Source organism: Hibiscus syriacus, unplaced genomic scaffold, assembly GCF_006381635.1.
Source record: "Hibiscus syriacus cultivar Baekdansim isolate YM2019G1 unplaced genomic scaffold, ASM638163v2 tig00012476_pilon, whole genome shotgun sequence".
Classification (NCBI taxonomy): Eukaryota; Viridiplantae; Streptophyta; class Magnoliopsida; order Malvales; family Malvaceae; genus Hibiscus; species Hibiscus syriacus.
In genome coordinates, this window is record NW_024062279.1 from 1 (window position 1) to 14,741 (window position 14,741).

Genomic DNA, 14,741 nt, shown 5'->3' on the forward strand with positions numbered 1-14,741 from the left:
TCGACTCTTGGCATGCCAACTATACCCCTAGCTCTCATGACACAAACATGGGTATTATCTTTTATATCCTTTTTCATATTCATGTAACCATATCATATATTCATATAAGCTCATGGTTTCCTTTACATATACATGTAATCAAGTAGTTCATATCCATTCTCATATGAGTTCATCCATATAAACATAGGATTCACTTTCACATATCCCATATACTTTCTCTTCATATAACTCATGTCTTGTGATCATGTAAACACTATCACATAAAAAACATGTCAAACATATCACGACTGATAATATCTCATATATTCATGTAGTCAGTATCACATATCTATGATCGTATAAATCATGTCACCTATACTCATGCATACATAAAATTCACAAATCAAATAACTTTTAAGAGTTACTTATTACCATAGTAACTCCGTCACTGGCTCATTGCAAGCCAATGCTTATTCGATAACATAAGTACAATGAAATTGCACTCACCTGGCCTCACTAGTCCATTCCAATCTCTTATCTTCCCTTTTTATCGATATTACTGTCAATGATTCCGGAACTCGTTTAGGCTCTGAATCTACATAATATACATTTTTAAGACAATTATTAGATACCTACACCTTGTAATTTGATACTAGCAACTTAAACGAACTTATTAAACCAATATTTACAATTTTCCTTTAGGGGGAATCGGTTCCCTCCTGTGGGGGTATCGGTTCCCCCATGACATTCTGGAAATTTTATTCCTTGAAGGGGTATCGGTTCCCTTGAAGGTACCGATTCCCCTAGCCCATAATTACATTTTCAGCACGAAAAATACTTCATTTCAACTTAAACACTTCATATTTCAACCTCTTTTTCATTCTTAACTATAGTACACATACTTAAACCAATCTATATTCATTTAATTCATCTTAAACCTCAATATCCTATATTCCTTATTTAATTCAATAATTACATCAATTTTGCAATATGTTTCAAATCCAATTCTATTACTCCAAATCTCTTAATTTAACTATTGACAAGTCAAATTCAACTTAAAATTCAACTTATCAACTTTATTTCAAGATTTCATTCAAAAACTCAAAATCTTTAATCTCCTAATTCCACCATCCTTTGTTTTAAGATGATTTAAGCTTTCCTTAAGCTTAGTTATCATCTAATAATCAAAACCCAACCTTAAAATCAACAATTCATTTATAAACAAAGAAACTTACCTTTGGCTCTTGGCTTCCACGTGAAGAAGAAGAAGAAAGGAGAAGAGAACTCTGGAGAATTCTCTCCCTTTCCACGTATATAATTCCATTTTTTTTAATTCCTTAAATGATCAAATGACCATTTTACCCTTTATTTCCTTTAATAATTACTAAATAACCTTCATCATATATATCCAATAATCATTGAACTATTTCATTCTTCTACTTTAGTCATCAAATTCTAAAACTTTACAAATTGGTCACTAACCCATAATTTGGGATGTTACAGTTGTTCTTCCTAGAGATCTCGAGTTTGAGTAATTATGTCTGCATGGTGTATGTTCATTGTCAATAATTAAGAAAGATTCTAAACAAATAATACATTATATTCACTCAAACTATTAGAAAATAATAATAATTAGAGATCATATAATTTAATACTTAAAATATATTAAAAGAAATGAATACAATATCTTTTAATCCCTAAACTTAATATTTTTTAAAATTGATCCTTACACTTTCTTTGATCCAAAATAACTTTCAATTTAACAAAAACTCAAAATTTTGTATCATCAAAATAAATAAAAATAAGAAATGTTAAATCTAGAGACTAATATGGATAAAAGATTCAGGGACTAAATTACAAAAAATTGTCAAGTTCATGTATCAAAAGTTACTTAACCCAAAAAAGAAAACTGCAAAACGTGTGGAATAACAGTATAACACAGATAACAAACTCGTGTTTGCAATATGGGCTGTTCAGTGAAAAGTTCAATTTTTTATTGAAAAATGTTCCTTTTGCTTTTAAGAGAGCCACAAAGCCACTCTCCATTCACAGTGACGGCTACCAAAATTTGGAAAATTTTATGTATAAAAGAAAACAACGAAAACCCAAGAGCTCCGAGTAGGCAACTGAGCCAAAAAATACAGCAAAGAACACCCAACAGTGGAGAAAATAAGCTTCTCCCAAATATATGTTTCTAAATGTAATCACTTTTCTTCTCTTTCTCTCAGTACCACATCTCTGATTTCTTCATATCCTTGCTGTTTTTTTGGGTTTTATATGTCTTATTTATTGTTATATTATTCAAATGTGCGAGCTTTTCTTTTCTAGTGGTGCAGATCTTGAGGCTGTGAAGGCAGTGTTCGAATCTATATAAAAAGGTTTTTTTATAAATTCTTTTGGGGTTTTAGGGGGTTTCAGCAATGACATCTCCTTATCCCATTCCGGTTATTGCTACTCAGGTACTTTAAAAAAACCTTTTTGTTCATTGTTTTTTCTCTTTGATTCTTTTAAAAAAATTTGTTTTTTTTAATGTATGGTTGAAATGAATATACATAAAATCTGGGTTTTTGTGTTGTTCATGTTGTTGGTTTTAGGTGGGAACATATTTTGTTGGGCAATATTATCAGGTACTTAAGCACAGCCGCACTTGGTGCACCAGTTTTATAGTGATTCCAGTACCATGGTTCGCCTTGATGGCAATAACAGGGAAACCGCCACTGGAATTCTGGTATTTCTCTAGTTTATCGTTTAATCTTCGACAAAATAAAGTTACTTTGATGCCCATTTTGTTGCATTTTTTATGGAGTATAGTCATGTGTCAATAATTGTATATCAATAAAAAGTGGTATTATGAACTTACAAATTGTAATTGATACACTTCTATGCAAACCTGTGATAGGGATGGTGCTTTCATTCTGTTTGTGTTGTCGTCAATTATCTATGTAATATATGCGCTTAGCTATTTAAAATGTTTCTCTGTTCTCATATGCGTACTTAAATTTACTTTCATTGTTCATAACAACCAATTTTCATTCATGGTCTATTTCCCCATTTTAATGATTTTTATTGTTTATTTATGCATTGAATGAATGGAACTAGGCTTATTCTTTCCTTTTTTTCTTTTCCTGTTTTCATTCGGAAGCAAATTCATGTTCTTGTTATGTCGCTTAACATCACCAGGATTGAGATAAAGACATCGTATTCCCTAGAATCGTGGAATGGAGGTGTTCTGGTGATGGTTTCCGGTGCAATGCAAGTGAAGGATTTCAATTCCAGGAGGAAATTTGTGCAAACATTCTTCCTTGCACCGCAAGATAAAGGCTATTTTGTTCTAAATGACATCTTTCACTACAATGAAGAGGAACAAATTCACCAACTTCCTGCCATCTATTAGCCCAGTACAATCTTGATCTCAAACTCGATGCTTTCGTAACAAATCCTGAACCAGGTATTCTCGTCTAATTCATAATCTGAAATTTATGGTTCCTCATCAGTGGCCTGGTATGAGTTTTGGTTCTGAAATTTATTCAAATTACAAATACAATTTAATGTGGCCTTATAACTTACATTTCTTTAAATGTACTTACCATCTTAGAGAAAGTACTATTTTTATGATGGCTTTGATCTGGAATCATAGGTTGTTGATTTCAGATTTCTTTTAACATCTGATTATAAGTGATTCTGTAATGTGTCTAAGCATTATTATTGTTCTTGATAATAAAATTTCCCTCAAAAATAGTATTGCATCGAGACTAGGATATCGTAGATGTTTTTGCTGATTGCACTAATTCTCGTCGTAGTGCCAAGCTATATGCTGGGAGGAGATATCCGTGGACAGGAACTTTTGGCTCCCGTCAATGCCAAAGAAAATGGTCTCATTGACAAGTATAGCTTCCCGGAGCAACAACTACGGCAAGATCTGGAATCTGAAAGTATCGTGGAGAACAGTTGTGTGCAAGAGTCCAATGGTTCATTTCTACATACAGTGAATACTGTCCTAGAGCATGTGCCTCCTGCTGCTGAAGAACCTGTTGGGGAACCCCAAAAGCAAACCTATGCCTCTATTGTATGTTCTACGTGTGGTGGTTAATTTTATGTAATTCATATGTTTATACACTCACGAGTCATGAAATATGTGTATGTTGAGTTATAATATTTTCTTCTTTCCGCGTTACTGATTTTTTTTTCTGTGTGATTGTCAAAGTTACGAGTTCCTAAAGGACAACCTGCATCATCTGTTGTTCCTCAGGTTTCTGTTAACATGAACACACCACCCGCTTCCGACTCGGATCATGACACTAATCACACTGCTCAGCAACCCGTTTTATCCTCTAATGCAGTTGAAGTGTCCAACACTGATATCGTTGATGAAATTTCACCTGCTGAATATGAAGGTAGAAAACATATGTTTAATCGTTTTACTATACGGGATGGTGGCGTGTGTGAAATGTAAATTTCGTAGAAACTCTACAGGATTTTGTTGCAAATCTCGAAACATTCATCGTGTTTGCAACTTTAGAAAGTCACTTCTTGGCTAGAATTTGGAAGCTAAAATATATGTTGTTAATTTGCTGCTCGTTTTGTTTTAGGTGAAATAAAATCTGTTTATGTAAGGAACTTGCCCACTACTGTGTCTGAGTCTGAAATTATGGAGGAATTCAAGAAATTTGGCGAGATCAGTCCCGATGGAGTGGTGATCCGTAGTCGCAAGGTTAACTTTCTAGCTTCTTCCTCGGTCCGAAGATTGTTTCTGCTTTTAATGCTAAAATATTCCATTTGTGTGCAGGATGTTAGCATTTGTTATGCATTTGTTGAATTTGAAGATACGACGAGTGTTCGTAATGCCGTCAAGGTCTGAATTTACTTCCAGAATAAATAAAACATTTCTCTCGTTTTAGTAACTTTCCGTGTTTCTGATTCTTGCTCCAATTTTCCTTCTCTGCATACATGATTCCTCTAAATTTCTCCGATTAAAATCGATCTTCCTGTCCTTTTCCATCATTCCTGCCAAGCACACTGATAGCCCTGTAACGCTTATTCTTCATATTGGACTTTAATCTCGATAGATATTATATGCTAATTTAGTCAAGTCTTATGTAGGCGGGCAGTGCTGAGGTTGCCGGACAACAAGTGTACATCGAAGAGCGGAGACCGAACAGCTATATACCGTCTCGAGGAGGGAGTATGAATATCTTTCCCTTTTCTTTTAATGGATGTAATTCTTTCCTATCGGTATATGCTTTATTGGCATCGTACAATCTCCGTATAGCTGTCTAACAGGTGGGCGGTTGTCTCACCGGGTCAGCATCTGTGTGGTATAGATATGTACACACATACATATTGTACAACCACTGTATTGCCGTGAAAATTACCGATACGATTCATTTCATAATGACATGTGACATCAAGAACATCATTTTTTATTCTTTAGTGGTGGATAAAATGTTCCTGACAGGGAGGGGGTAGAGGCCGAGGGGCTATCCAATGGAAGCTTCAAGGGGACGTTTCGGCGGTCGAAGTTATGGCAGGGGCAGTTCCTACGACAGGAACAATCAAGACTACACTCGATTACGAGGAAACGGATTTTACAGGGCGACTCCTCGCCAAGATCGAGTCCTGTCCCGGCATCAAGTATCTAGAAATGGACATACTTCATAGATTCACAGCATCTTTTGTATCTTCTTAAAGGATGGAACTTCATACTTCAAATTTTGTTCTATCAATATTTAATTGGCAATATATTTGCAGTTTTGGGGCTCGGTTATGCTCCTTTTGTACTTTGGTACGCCTTCAAATATTTTTGTCTATTTTCCAGTATAACATTGAAGGTTTGATATTTTCTCTTTTTAGCCCCAATAATTGGCTCAGGCTCTAGCTATTTAACATAGTTTTTATTTCATATTATTTAAAAGTGTTTTACTTTTAATTGGGAGTATATTGTTAACTTATCTGATATTGTGTTTGGTAGGAGTATTATTTGTTTCTCATGTTTTAATACACGAGTTGATAAAAAATTAACTTCATTTGGTAAATTTTAGCAACTATATGACCTAGATTGAAGAAAAATATTGTTTAATTTGAATATATATTGTTTTCTACTTGAGGTTTTTCCGTCTTTTAACTTCAAGCTTAGATTTATATTAAGAGTGTATTTGGTTTGAGGAAAAATGACGTTTTTATCTAAATATCATCATTACAAATTAATTTTTTAAATGGCCACTTATTAAGACTAGCAATTGTCTTATGTGACACACACACATATATAATCAAATTAAAAGAATTTTAGAAGTATAGGACTAAAATAAAAGATTCTAAAAATTGAGATAAACAAATCGTTTAATGTGCTATTTCAAATATGATTATATTATAAAATTTTTAAAAAATCATAGTCTTATGTTTGAGTATTTGATTGAGGCGAAATTATTTTTATTGCATGTAATTTTTCGAGATCTATGCGTCTTGTCAAATACATTGATAAAGAGTCTAGTGCTTTTATCATCGTTTTCGTTTCGAAAAATATCATTTTCACTTTTAATTGATCATATGACAAATTTTTAACAAAAATATATATTAAGGAACTAACATGATAAGAAATAAATTTTCAAGAGTTGATGTGAGAATTTTACTATAATATGGGTCAAAATAGGTATTAAAATAATATTTATTATTCTTTTAGGAAATGATTTGTCAATAAGTAAATACCAATTAACTTGTACTTATGATATTATTAATTCAATAAAGGGATTAATTTTATAAGGATGAGAATATTTTCAAGTTTTTAATCATACTTTGACATAATTCATTTATGAGTAAACTACACGTTTAATATCTCAACTATCACTTTTATTCTGTTTGGGTCACCCAATTATTTTTATTTCAAAATTATATTTAACATTACGGGTTGTTTCATTCTGATCGCCCACTGTCAAAATATTAATAATAAAATCATCGTATCATAAAGTAAATCATATCATCAAGTAATATCATATCATCATTTTGTTAATTTCTTTTAACCGCGGGTGATGTATCTTACTACACCACCTAGGAAGAGAGCCACCTCTCATGACTGTCGAAAAATAACAAACAACGGTTTCGTCTCTATTACCACAAATCTCGCACCATTTTTCAATTCCCTCCATTTCCTTTTCATTTCCCCCCCCTATATTTCTCGTTGCCGATTCATTTTGCCCTGCCAGTTTTTGTCGTCGTACATGGCTTAAGTCGGCAAAGGGCCGACCTTTTATCATCAATAACGACGAAACGTCATCGGCATACAACTACAAAAACAGAACAGAAACACCGACTTACTAGGTTTTTGTCTTCTTTTTTAGACCAAGTTATGACTGTCTTGCCACCACCATTCCACTTATTGGAACTCAATATCATCTCCGCCCAAGATTTGCAGCCGGTATGTCGTCGGAATATGCGAACCTACGCGGTGGCTTGGGTCCATTCGAAGCGGAAACTCTCCACCCGAATCGACACCCAAGGCCACACCGATCCTACATGGAACGATAAATTCGTTTTTCGTGTTGACGACGAGTTCCTCGATAGCGAGACCTCCACTTTAATGATCGAAATCTACGCCGTGCATTGGTTCCGCGACGTCCATGTAGGGAGCGTACGAGTCATCGTTAAGAATCTTATTCCACCAGTTTCTCCGATGCGCGGCGGCCGCCAAGAACTCCCACTAGGGATGAGTTTCGTGGCGTTTCAGGTTTGAAGACCATCGGGTCGACCCCAAGGGCTTGAACATCGGGGTGACGTTGCTCGATAATTCGATGAGGAGCATGCCATTGTATTTTCAAATCGGGTCGTCGGCGGCGGGTTATCGACATTTGATGGGGGAAGAAGACGCGTTTCAAAGCTCTAATAATCTCAAGATTCTTTCGAGCACAAAGCAATGCCAATAACAATCACCGATCAAACCTGAACTTCGACGAACGAAGAGCAATTCGAGTTCGATTTTGGGAATTGAGCCTAGACAATCGATGAAAGAATCATCGATTGTCAATGGCAATCGATCGTTAATGATTTTGATATATGAAAAAACAACTACAAGGTTGATTCAAGAGGTAATTCGTTGGTCAATTATGTGTTTGAAAAAAAGTAATGGGAGAGAGATGAAATCAAGTTCGATTCTTGATGGTTCTAGAAAAGGACAAGAATTTGGACCAATTCCGAAATTGGTCCCTCGTCATCGGAAGTGGCGGCGGCGGTGACGAGAAACATGAACCATAACAAGATGGAAGAGGTGGAGAGTTCGGTGGGAGAAGAGTGGAGTTTAGATGGAAGCATTGAAGGGCTCGAATCGAAACTAGGACGGTGGAGAACTGAGCTCCCACTGGTTTATGACCAAAGTAATGAAAAATCGAGTTTATTTTCCGATGGGTCCGACGCCGATGACTAAAAGGTCAAGACATTCTAGAAAACGGTCTCACAAGAACAAGAAGGGATTGTTTTCATGTTTTGGCACCATTTGTGGATGTGAGATTTCAGTTACTTGTGGCCAAATTTGTTGAATGTCGGATTATTTATTCGATGAATTTGACGTGGTTAATGATATTCAACTAATATAATAGTATTTTGTTATTTTTAAATAATAAAATAAAACATTTTAAATTAATCTAATCAAGTTTTAGATAAACAATTTTTAATCATCTAAATCTAACAAAAACTACAAATATTTCATCTCATATACATCAGTGAAAAAAAACTATTTTACAAATTGTATCGGTATCGTGTTTTATTTAAGGTTTAAAGATATAATTTCTAAAATTTAAGATTTTGATTCTAAAAAGAAAATACACTTTATTTATTTATTTTATACAGCATATTCAGAATTTTATGATTATCAATATTTTATTAGGAGTTTAATATATATCATTATTATACCTAATACTTTAATGATTTAATACATGCAAATGATGGGTTAACTGATGAGATGGCGAAACCTAGTGTTCTAACTGCAAGTTCTAATACATCATTGGTTAACACCCCCTTGACGTGGGTACAACCCCCTACTGCCTGGGTCAAGACAAACTCGGATGGTACAGTTAGATCCAGTGATAACATAGCAGCTGCAGATGGAATTCTTCGTAACTCAGAGTCAGAGGATGAATGTATTTTCGGCTTCAAGATGTCCAATCTTTATTGCTGAACTGTGGGCTGCACACGATCTCTTAATGCATGCTTACAAGTTAGAATTCCGATACGGGTAATCTTGAGGTTACAAGAATATATATATATATATATATATATATATATATATTCATTCTTCAGTGGCTTCATCCGGAAGTACATGGATAGATGCGATTGTGATTGGATTACAGAAGGACAGGCATGTCCGTCGAAAGCAAAATGCAGCTACGGATAGATTGGCTGCGTTGGATCGTGGTACTTCCATTGGTGTCACTGTATTCACGGAGCCTCCGGTGGAGTTGTCTGCGGAGTATTTTGCATACGAATCTTCTTTTTATTTTTATATTAAGAAAAAAATTAATGATTTAATAATTATAGTAACATTCATTACATTTGTAATTACGAGGAGCGTATCAGTGTATTAATTATTATGAAAAAAGTCAATGTGAAATGACAATTTAAGCCCGTGTCTCGTGGACATATTGCATTACAAAACAAGGAATCTTTGAGTTTTTGGCCACTTTAAATTGTCGAGTTCTTAGCATTCCAATATTGAAATGCAACTTGCTTGACTCCTGATAGATAAGAATAAGAGTCTATGTTATATAAGTCGAGTTGAATAAAAGAATTTCGAGTTATTTGAGTTGGTGAAATTTAAATTTATATTATAACTCAAATTTTATTTAATTTTTTAAACCGAGTTGAATTTATAAAATTTGAGTCGAGATAAATTGTTTGAATTTCTATTTAAATTTAATTATAAATATTTATAATATTATGATATTTTTTTTGGGATAAGTAGTTGCGTATATTATCCAAGAAAAGCATAAACTTGTTGCATCCAAATAGGATATTCAACAAAAAAAAACCTACAAATTAATACCCCAGCTAGTACAAAGACTCCTATTTACATCATCCCTCTTATCAATACTCTTATGAACAAGCTTAGCTCTCACAATTCCACAAATATTGTCAAGAATTACCCTCCAATCTTTAGCAACATTCGTGAATTGCTTGCCATTCCTTTCCTCCACATAGTAAACAAGTGCATTTCTAGCTACCCTAAGGATAAAGGAGATTAGAGTTTAAATAATTTTATGATATTATTTGGTTCTAATGTAAATAATTTTTTGTAATCATATATAATACATATATCATTATAAAATTAAACATTAAAATAATATATTATTGATTATTTATTAAAATAACACCATTTTGATATCATGTACGTTACGTTAATCGAGTTTTCATTTTACGTAAAAGATTAACGTGTCCAAGAGAAATTATGAAGGGGGTGCTTAGTTTATCTCATCCACAATTTTCCTATCCAAATATTGTTTCTTCATGTGATTTATTTTTTATATAAATAAAATAAAACAACCTTATCGAGACAAGGACGACCAGTTCCAAGATTCTAGGGTCAGTATTATTACCACAATTCACAAGATTCTATCCTCAATTAAAGAAGATCAACCTCACCCTTTTAAGAAAGCAACTATTTATCGCTTTAATACATTAGTATTTTATAAGAATATTTAATTTTAATTTTAAAGATTAAAAAGATATAAGGCTATATTAACCTTGTGTTTACTGATTTCAGGTGTTTTTATTTTGATCATCAAAATTGATTTTTTATTTGAATAGTATGATTGATTAAGATATATTTGTTCAGATTTTTTTTTGAACAATGACAACTAGATTTCATTAATAAAAATAATGGAATGAATCTGAATTATAAGACATCTAAGCATAAAGAGAAAAATGGGGACAATAATTATAAAAAATTCATACAAAAACAAAAAGATTAAACTTAAAGATACAAAAAACAAAACAAAACATTCCATTGAGAATGCATCCAACATTAAAAGAACCTAGTAACCTTCATAAAAACTTATTGTTTCTATTGAACGAGAAGCTTTATGAAGTGATAGAAGAGTGATGAGTGAACCAACGTATATGACAAGTTGCTTTGCTACATAATTCTAACTATATCGGCAAACAATCGACAAATCAATTATAAAACAAATGTTGTGATGGCATTTCTACGAGCATAAAATTAAACAACCGCAAAGGTTTGCGAAAAACGTGCCAAAAGTCATAAGAAACATGCCACGAGCATAGAAAAACACTCCACAGTGACAAATTTTTATTCAAAATTAAAAAAAATCAAGAAAAAAGAAAAACAAAAGACATAATATGAAAAAAATGTAACTGAAAACTAACATTAAAATTGATACCGTAGTCAGATAAATAAAAATCAAAGAGAAAAAAAGAATGCAACACAATAAGAGAAAATCTAAATTAAAAATATTAATTTAGAATTGATCATTGACAATTCACAATAATTATCTTACTAAAACTCAGTTTATAATAAAAGAAAACAAGCAAAAATTACTTTTAGATTAAATTCGAAATCGATAAAATTTAAAAATTATTTTACATAAGATTCAGTCTACTTGATATATGCACAGTGGATTGAAAAGAAAATGATTATTATTAGAGTGAAGGATCAATCTTCATCATTTGAGTGCCTTGCTTTTAACTTTGATCTTCATCGTGATAAGCATAAGCAAGACCACCGTGCCTCGTTAAATCCATGCCGGCCATTTCATCATCGGCCGAGATTCTCAAGAGTCCAAGATATAGAACCTGTACCGCACCAGAATCTGTACTACCTGCGCCGCCACCAGCCTCCATCTGCCGCCCACCAACAGCCCGTAGTGAGCTGGTCTGGTGGAGTAGACTTCCCTAACGTACTTCTCCGACGCGAACAAGCCCGTGAAAAGGACACCCCAAGCGCCGCATCCGCCGTGCAACTGGGCGGCCTCCAGCGGGTCGTCGAACTTCACTTTCTCGGCGAGTTTGTTGCACCCGATGAGGACTAAGGCTGCTACAAAGCCGCAAATGATTGCGGCCCATGGTTCGACCACCGAGCAGCCTGAGGTGATGGCAGCGAAGCCACCGAGTAAACCATTGCAGACGTCCGTCACGTTCCAATGCCCCGTCAGGATTCTTTTACCGAAAAGGGTGGTCAACGCCGCCGTGCATCCGGCTAAAGTGGTGGTCACCGCCGTCCTCCCCACCGCGCTCCACTGGCCATAATATTTCTCTCCAGAAGGGTAAATAATTGAGATTTTGTTGAACGAACCGGGGTCTACCCGTATGATCGAACCGGCCGATCCTCGGTCCCTCAATAAGTGCACCCCATAAACCGGCGACGCCTCCAACGACATGAACAACAACGCCGGAGCCGGCGAAATCGATGACACCGCTATTAAAAAGGAAATTATTACCGTTTCGAGAAGCACTGGCCCAACCCTCACTCGCCCAGAAACCAATGGGAAACAACGGGGTAAACGAAACCGGTCAAAAACGATGAATATATAAGATAAGCAACGAATTGGGTTCTTTCAGCAATGGAACCACTGGTAATTCCGGCAGCCGCAATGGCAAAAGCCCAGTGATAAAGGAAGTTGCTGTAATCAAAGGAACACGAAGGGGTCGATCCCAAGGCAAAGTTATGGCGGCCAATGAAGCCATTAGAAGGTGACCCGAAGGCGAAGGCGAAGCCGAAAAGGTAGTAAAACAGACCTCCGGTGGCTGCATCGAGTACGTTGGTTAACATGATGTTCATGGTGTTTTTGGCTCGGACTGAGCCGGCACAAAGCATGGCAAAGCCGAGTTGCATGGAGAATACGAGGTAGGCTGAGAAGAGAAGGTAAGTGTTGTCGACGGCATAAGAGGCATCTCTGAACATGTTGCATATATAGTCGGCGGCGCCGGTGGCGTTGGCTCCAAGGAGCGGAGCTAAGTCCCCTGCACAATTAACCTCCCCTGCACAATTAACCATTGACCTAAAATAATCTATTAAGTGTGAGGAAAGAGAAGGAAAGTTATCGGCAGAGCAAGATAAGTAAACAGTATATATATACCGGGAAATGGAATACTTTTCAGTTGGGATAATCACATTTTTAGCCCTTAAAATTTCTAAACAAATCAGTTTAGCTCTTCAACTTTTTAGATGTCTTTTGTCCTTGAACTCGTTGAACTGATGTCGATTATACAAATATTAGTTATATTTTATGTAAAAATGGGAGTATAATAATTTTAGAATAAAATGGTATACCCAAAACCCTCCTAAATATGTATGAAAGTTTGATAAAAGGGAAGCGCGTTATTAATTTTCCTTTCATTGCATTTTAGTATTTATCTGCCAAATTATTAGGTGTTATCATTTTTTATTTTTTTTAAATTGAATTTTATTTTTTATGGTAAAGTTTTGAGTTTTTTTATTTAGGCAAAATGCCAGACATGTTTTCCTTTTATTGCATTTTAGTATTTGGCTGCCAAATTATTAGGATAATGGTACTGTCTGCCTTCGGTCAAGTAATTGGTACTCATATTCTGTAATCATCTTTAGGGTAAATTATCTCTTTCACCACCCATTTATACTCATATTTGTATTTTGAACATCTAACTATTATATTTTAAAAATATATCCAATATTACATTTCCTTTCTAGTTTAATCACCCATCAATATGTTTCATAGTTAACTTAATAAAAATAATAATGTGACATAATGCAATAACAATTTTAGTTCTTAAAATTTATATATTGTACCGATTTGATCTTAATTTAAAATAATTCTATCAATTTTACCTTTATTAAAATTTATACATTATATTAATTTGGTCATAAAATGAGGACTTACATGTAATATCATGTGACACGTCCAATAAACCTTTCCTGGCTAAAATAAAAAAATTCATCCTCCACCCTCCAGTCAGTAAACGTAACCTTCGGTTCACAACTTAGGTAAGGTTTTAAGTACTTGTAAAATTCTAGTGGACGAAAATAAATTATCAAAAAAAAATATTTAAAATATTATCTATAATATATAATAATTTGAATTTTCAGGGGAAATTGTCTCGTCCTAATCCATCTATGACCGTCATAGACGCCAAAATAGTGAAAGCCGCCGACGGCGGAGTCCTGGCTTTGGTGGTGGAAAGATAGATGAATAAAACGAAGTCTTCCATATCTATTCTCCTTCCACTAACCGAAGCGATACCAAAACTTAGGATGTAAATCTCAATCGGTCATGAGATTCAATAGTCCATTTTACCCTCTCTTCATTGGAAGCAGAAATTTCATTAGCGTTTTCACAATTTAGAAAAAATTAAAATTTTCCTCTCCTTATCAAATAGAAAGATATATTAAAAATTTTTACCTTCATTTTTTTAATTTTTTACCTCCATTTTTACAATAATATTATTTTAAAATTTGAATTTATTTTATTGAGATTATAATATATATCATCACTACATCTAAACGAATATAAATAAATACGGAAAATATAGTATAATTTAAATGAAAGATTATTTACGAAGGAACCTAATCATGCATGTTGCATGGGATACAACCCCGACTAAATGAAGACAAGCAAAAGCAAGGTGGTATCAAGAATTGGATAATAAGCTATACATCATTATTATTTTACTATTTTGAGTTATCCATGGTTGATGTTCATTCATTCTTTTCTTTAATTGATTTTGTTTTGAGATTTTTTTTATTTAGTTTGAGAATATAAAATAAAATTTGTTTTTAAATATTTTTAATT

At 34.1% G+C, this 14,741-nt stretch overlaps 2 pseudogenes; one reads left to right on the plus strand and one right to left on the minus strand.

Moving 5' to 3' along the window:
• Positions 1-2,344: 2,344 nt before the first annotated feature.
• LOC120205435 lies at positions 2,345-5,671 on the plus strand (annotated as a pseudogene).
• A 5,987-nt stretch (positions 5,672-11,658) lies between these two features.
• LOC120205425 lies at positions 11,659-12,997 on the minus strand (annotated as a pseudogene).
• Positions 12,998-14,741: the final 1,744 nt, after the last annotated feature.